This window comes from Neofelis nebulosa, chromosome 8 (assembly GCF_028018385.1).
Source record: "Neofelis nebulosa isolate mNeoNeb1 chromosome 8, mNeoNeb1.pri, whole genome shotgun sequence".
NCBI classification, from domain to species: Eukaryota; Metazoa; Chordata; class Mammalia; order Carnivora; family Felidae; genus Neofelis; species Neofelis nebulosa.
In genome coordinates, this window is record NC_080789.1 from 116838017 (window position 1) to 116845044 (window position 7028).

At 46.5% G+C, this 7028-nt stretch overlaps 1 long non-coding RNA gene across 1 annotated transcript; it reads left to right on the forward strand.

The window, feature by feature from the left end:
• Positions 1 to 875: 875 nt before the first annotated feature.
• On the forward strand, positions 876 to 3197 carry LOC131484078 (uncharacterized). The gene is made up of 3 exons (XR_009248002.1): positions 876 to 1009; positions 1404 to 1582; positions 2760 to 3197. It is a non-coding gene; the product is annotated as an uncharacterized LOC131484078 (long non-coding RNA).
• Positions 3198 to 7028: the final 3831 nt, after the last annotated feature.

Below are 7028 nucleotides of genomic sequence, written 5' to 3' on the forward strand. Positions count from 1 at the left end.
CAGAGCCCTGTTCCTTATTTTAAAAAGGTACAAGAAGGGTGTACAAAGAGGCATGAAACGGTCTCAGGAGGTGCGGGAGAAAGGGACAGGTGCAGGGGCAAGGCTTGAAAAGAGTGACAGTTGTTGAGCAAATGTAGAGAAGACTGAAAATACATCACACAGAAGTTTTGATGTGGAAAGGAGGATGATGGAAGGAGTTCATGTAAGATGACTTCAGTCAAGGGCACAGACAGACATACTGGCAAAGTGCATGAACTCTGGGGACAGACAGTCTGGTTCAAATGCCAGTTCAGCCACGGTGTAGCTGTGAGACCTCGAGAAAGTTCCTTCGTCTCTCCGCGAAAAAAACATAACGATGGCGTTATGATATCTGCCTGACAGGCTTATCACAAGAGTAAATGCATTACTATGCCTATGTGTTAACTCTTTTCAGTCTAGATAATCAGACTAAAGTGTGCCCAAGAATGTTTAAACGTCCGATGACCAAGGCAGAAGAAAATCCATTTTGTAACTGTTGACAGCGATTTGGGCAGCCAGACATGCAGCACCGGGAGCGCCTGCTTTATTTTTCTTCTTTCTCCTTGTGCCTCTAGAGCTATTATAGTGATCAGCCTTCCACCCACTAAAAATGTAAGTCATCAGAGAACAGGGACTTTGGCTGGTTTTGCTCATGATAAACACAGTAAGTGTACAAGTAAATAACTAATTAAAAATACATTACCTTACAGGGAAGCTTGTTCAAAATTGAACCTGAGTTTCACAAGTCATGGTGTGGCTTGGGAAAGGAGGGTTGCGGATGGAAACGGAAGTGGAGACACAGGAAGGGCTGAAGCGGGAGGGGTCTGAGTGGGGGAAACAGGGTGGTTGAAAGAAAGGAGGAAGGGAAGGGTAGGAGTTCAGCCTGCAGAGATGGGAGCAGTGTTCTCGAATGTTCATGGGAAGATTAAATGGGACCCCGGCCAGGGAAATACATTCCTACTCAGTCTATTCCTGTTTTGCATCTCTTCTGGTATCAATTTTTTTTAATTTACCTTTGTTTAGATTAAGATATTTATGAAATTGTTTATAATGGTCCCATTTAATCTGTTCATGGTTTTTCTTATTTTTTTTCTTATTATTTTTTTTCTTTCTTTCTGTTTTTCTTTTTTTTAAAAGTGGGCTTCATGGGGCGCCTGGGTGGCGCAGTCGGTTAAGCGTCCGACTTCAGCCAGGTCACGATCTCACGGTCCGTGAGTTCGAGCCCCGCGTCAGGCTCTGGGCTGATGGCTCAGAGCCTGGAGCCTGTTTCCGATTCTGTGTCTCCCTCTCTCTCTGTCCCTCCCCCGTTCATGCTCTGTCTCTCTGTCCCAAAAATAAATAAACGTTGAAAAAAAAATTAAAAAAAATAAATAAATAAATAAAAGTGGGCTTCATGCCCAATGTGGGGCTTGAACTCACAACCCTGGGATCAAGAATCAGATGCCCAACTGAGCCAGCCGGGCGCCCCCTCATTTGTATTGTTCTTGATGAAAATGTCAGGATTCATCTATTTTGATGGGGAGTGTTCTTATTAAAGGAGCCCCATTGGAATGTATTTGTTAATGTAAGTCATGTCCGGGTTTCTAATTTGTTCATTCATAAGTCATATTACTTTCTTCCTTCTGATATCTTCAGGACTTGATTCTTCTTTTCTAACATTTTGAGTGTTTAATAATTTGAAAACAAAAGAATGTGTGGTTCCTGAAAGTAGCCGTGGCTGTGGTCTCCCCAGAGTGTGGAGGTTGGGCAGGGAGCTGTGGAGGGTTAGAGGCAGGCCTCGGCCGATTTGCATCCCAGATGCCCGAATGTTAAAATGGCACATGACCCCCAAACTACAAATCGTTCCCTTTGCAAAGCTCACTTGCCTTGAAATGACCGCTTCTTGTAATTTTTAAAAAGCTTTTTTTTAATGTTTGTTTATTTTTGAGAGAGAGACAGAGTGTGAGCGGGGGAGGAGCAGGAGAGAGAGGGAGACACAGAATCGGAGGCAGGCTCCAGGCTCTGAGCTGTCAGCACAGGGCCTGACGTGGGGCTCAAACCCATGAACCTTGAGATCGTAACCCAGGCGAAGTCTGACGCTTAACCGACTGAGCCGCCCAGGCGCCCCACTCCTTGTAATTTTAAAGACAGTTTGGCTCCATCTTTTCTGCCTCCTTTCTATGATCTCGCCCAAATGCCATGCCCGACGCTGTATGCTGGGCTGGTTCACAGTTTTCCCACAGATGTTTTACAGGCAGAATAATCTATCGTGATAAAAGGCCGAGAGCCTAGAATTAAGTTCACGTCACAGCTCTGCCGCTTCCTCACTGTGTGAGCTTTGTCGGGTTATTTGACCCAAGCCTCAGTCTCCTCACCTATTAAATGGGGGTAATGACAGCACCTGCCTCAAAGAGCAGTTGTGAGCCCTCGGGGAGAGTGCCTGTCAAAGCTTTTATCACGAAAGGAATGTTCGCCCGCCCCATCTGTTACATGTGTCCACGGACTTCCACGTGCAGGTGTTTAAATGTCTTCCACGTACTATGTTTGGGTAGGACAGCTCTTATTCCTCGTTCACAGTGAGGAAAATGAGACACAGACACCTCAAGGACAAGTTGTGGTTAACAACGGAAGGCTAGACTTTGAGCGCTAACTGCACGCTCTTTTTAAGAGGGTAGGTTAGCTTTTGGCAACAACTGGGAAATAATGGTTTTGTGCTCACGGTTCACAAGCACCCCTCCTCATGTTGTTAAATTCTTTCCCAGGGTCTTCATCCTCCTGGTGAAATCTATACAGATAAGGCTCAGCGTGTATTATCTCCCAGGGAGTGTTTATATTTTATCGGTGAAGACTTACAAGCTCAGAAAGCCTTCAAGGGGTGAAGAACGAGCCTCTAAAAGAAAATTTAAGGGCGCCCGGGTGGCTCAGTTGGCTGGGCGTCCGACTTCGGCTCAGATCACGATCTCACAGTTTGCGAGTTCGAGCCCCACATCGGGCTCTGTGCTGACAGCTCAGAGCCTGGAGCCTGCTTCAGATTCTGTGTCTCCCTCTCTCTCTGCCCCACCCCTGCTCATGCTCTGTCTGTCTGTCTCGCTCAGAAATAAAGACTAAAAAAATTTAAAAGAAAGAAATTTTAAGTCTAGGAACAGTGTGGGGCCAGGGATCTTCTCAGTGAGTGAATTTTCTTATTGTATCTCATAGTAGATGGAATTAGTCCCCACAAACACGTCCATATCCTAATTCCTGGAAGCCACCATGGCACTTAACATGACAAAGGAATTTTGCAGAAGTGGTTAAATTTAGCATCTTGAGGTGGGGAGATTATCCTGGATTATTCAGGCAGCCCCAGTGTATTCACAAGTGTCCTTCTAAGAGGCAGACAGGAGGGTCAGAGTCAGAAGGGGAGAGGTGACAATGGGTGCCGAGGTGAGGGGTGGGGAGGAGAGAGAGAGAGAGGAATTTGAAGATGCTATGCTACTGCCTTTGAAGACGGGGGCGAGGGGGTGAGGGGGTGAGGGGGTGAGGGGGTGGGGGCCAGGGAGGGGGGTAAAGCTATATACCAAGGAATGCAGATGGCCACTATAGGCTGGAAAAGGCAAGGAAATGGATTAGCCACTACAGCCTCCAGAGGAAATGTAACCCTGCCGACACCTTGAGTTGAGGACTTCTGACCTCCAGAAATGGGAGATAGTAAATTTATGCTGTTTCCAGCCGCTGCGTTTGTGTTGATTTGTTACAGCAGCCACGGGGAACTGATACACATCTCATTCTCCCTCTGTGGTCAAGCAAACTCATCTTTTCCGTTAGTCAGCCATTTCCAACACAGACCAAGGGATTCAAAGGAACGCGGCTGCACAACTATTGCAAAATGAGCTGTATGATCAGAATTAACTAAGACTTCAAACACAAAACCAACGTCTTGGGAATCATCTGACCGTTCGCTGGGGAGGCATCACGGTACAGGGAGGAAGCTGTTGATTCTGAGCCACGGCGTATTGCTCTGCGGGTTGGGCCCAGCCCAGGGGGTGCCCGACTGAGGAGGTAAGTGAGAGCGGAGCTCCAGGCCAGGCCCCGACTGCCGAGGAGTGCACACGAGCGTGAAGTGGCATTTTCCGAGAGGAAGAGACACCCCTTCTAATTTGCTCAAAGGTACTGGATAGACTAGCAGCGGACCTAGAAGACTTACCCTGATTCTGTCAAGGATCCATGAGGTGAACTCACATGAGTCACTTGAGCTCTCTAGGTTTGTTACCAGTAATCCTTTTGGACAGAAGCTACAATTAATTGGGTAATTAGCCTGTTTGCCATTCAATTGCTTCACTCTAAAAGAAGGATTTCAGACGAGGTAAACTCACCCTCACTGACTCCACTCCAGCACTTGCCTTCTTGCCTGCAGCACACATGGCATATTGCATATTGCTCCTTGCCTCAAGCATACATACCTAATGCCTCAGGTCCTTTGCACGCACTGTTTCCTTTACCCAGCACGTGTCTCCCTTCCTGATTTCACTTAGGTCTCTCCTGGAAAGGCATTTATTCAGAGTCCTTCCTTCACTGACCATTCTATTTAATGGCATCACCCTTATACTTAATTCCCTTATGCTGCTTGATTTCATGTATATGATTTCCCCCCATCGAACACTGTCTTGTTTATTGGCTTACTGTTTGTCTCCTCCACTAGAACGAAGGTCCATGAACACAAGAACATTGTTTTGTTTGCTGTTGCACCCTCAGCGGGCGCACACAGTAGGTGTTCAATAAATGCTTGCTGAATGAATGAAATTTTTCCTCGTGTAACCTTGCCTTCTGCAATAGGACGTGTGGGTGTTTCATAGTGGTTTTTTCACGCGTGACTGTGCTCTGCGGCCCTGCATGGAGGTGAAGGTGAGGGTGACCAGTGCACTGCCTCAGGATTTGTTCTGGCCCCCTTATTAGTGGCGTCATCATCTTCTAGGACATAAAGAGACACACAACAAAATGAAAATTGCCTAAACTTGATCCCTGTGCCGTGTCTACTTCCTGCCCCGTTTATCTTCACCTACAGACGACAAATTCTTCAGATTGCGGACCCATGCTTCCCCGTGAAAAATGCTTATGCTTTACAGTAATCATTTGAAGAGTCATCTCGAAATTTTTATTGCAAGACCCCAAGTTCGTTTTGGGGAAAGAGCCGCCCTGTTCTCGACCCTGCCGTGGGTTTTCCTTTGCAGGCACGCTTCCTGTCTCCGAACCCTCTGTGACCATCTTCCTATCCTTTGGCACGGGTCTGGGGATCTCTTCGGGTGGGCAGAGTGCATAAGCTCTCCGTCTCCCTTCTTTTCCAAAGAAGCTAAAATCATTGTAGTTCCTACGGTTGGGGTACTCTCATTAAATATGCGCCTGAGGAGACAGATCATTTTCTGATTAGACCATTTTCTGATTCTCCTAACTGGGCATAGTTTCTCTTGGTGCCTAGGAAGAACTTCTATGTCCGCTTTTTCAAGGACTCCCAGACGGCGGGAGCTCTAGAGAGAAACTTTACACCCCTCAGTCTCTCTCTTTCTCTATTTTGTGTGTCAGTTATTCCTTGGAAGGTGGGAGTCTTCAGTGGTGACCCGGTGCACATGCCCACACGTCCCCACTCAGTGGGGTCCCCTTGTTGCCATATCCCAGGGAGGCGTGGCTTTGTCTGGCAAGTTCGAATTGTGTGTAGTATGGGATGGGGATAGGTACCTGGTCCAGAATCACCGCTCTTTTCTCTAATGTTTTTCAGTGGATATTCTTTTTTTTTAATTGCTTTTTTTACATTTATTTATTTTTGATAGACAGAGAGAGACAGAGCCCAAGTGGGGGAGGGACAGAAAGAGAAGGAGACACAGAATCCGAAGCAGGCTCCAGACTCTGAGCTGTCAGCACAGAGCCCGACGCGGGGCTCGAACTCACAAACCGTGAGATCATGAGCCGGAGTCAGACGCTTAACTGACTGAGCCACCCAGGCGCCCCCAGTGCGTATTGTGAAACGCTGGCCCGCCACAGGAAGATGTTGAAAATGTAGATTTGTATTTTAAATACTCTGTGAATATCAAACTTTTCATTGTGAATTCCTCTGTCAGTGGGAGGCAGATAAATTTGGAGAGAACACTGAATCTAACTTTTATCTCATCAAAACAGTAGCATTCTTCTTTTTGGCCACTCAAAGGGCTTTGCCCCTAACGGGCTGAGATCCCCATCAGTTTGAATTGTCTCGTGTGAAGCAAAAGTACGGATTTCGTGATCTGAACAAAGCAACTTGACCTCGCTGTGGAAAGCTCATTAATTCCAAATGGAAAATAATCAGCTCAGAAAAGGATGGGTGGGATTCTGTCTTCCTCTTTTTCCTGTAAACTAGAGGAAAATGATTTTTGGCTGAAAGATGGCTTTGGCAAGAAGTCGGACTCTCCAAAGGAAAACCCCTGTTGAGAGCAGATAGGTTTCGGCCGCCCAGAAAGCCAGGAGGCCACCGGTCTGCTTCCATTTGTCTGTTACTTGAAATTGGCAGTTGTCTCAGCTGCTTACCTCACCAGAGGGTTTCCATCAGGCTCATGTTTTCCAGGAGAATGTTCTTGTAGTGTGCTCTGTACGAACTTAGGGACCAGTAGTGACTAGCTACAGATTTCCAGATGCCCATCTGCTTTTTTCTCTCGTTACCATTTTTCTGCTCTCCCCAGTTCGAGGTTAATGTTGTGGGTGGGTGAGAAGAGTCTGAGAGGGAAGTAAAGGAAAATGATAAGAATTTCTAGCTTTCGGAACAGTAACCATGAAAGCGAAACTTGAAAACCGCTGGATTCTATGCCCCAGTCTGTAGAGGGAGAAGCGAATCACATGTAAACATTCTCTCTGCAGGGGCAGCTGGGTTTTCAGTCTCCTTCCTACACTTTTCTGTTAACATCTTCTCTTTCTTCTGATTTTTTTCCTTTTCTCCTATTTTTCTCAACCTCATTTTATTCCTCCATCAGCTTCTAGCTTCGTGTTCTTCCTTATTCCTTTCCCTTGGTGTCTTTCTTTTTTTTCTTTTT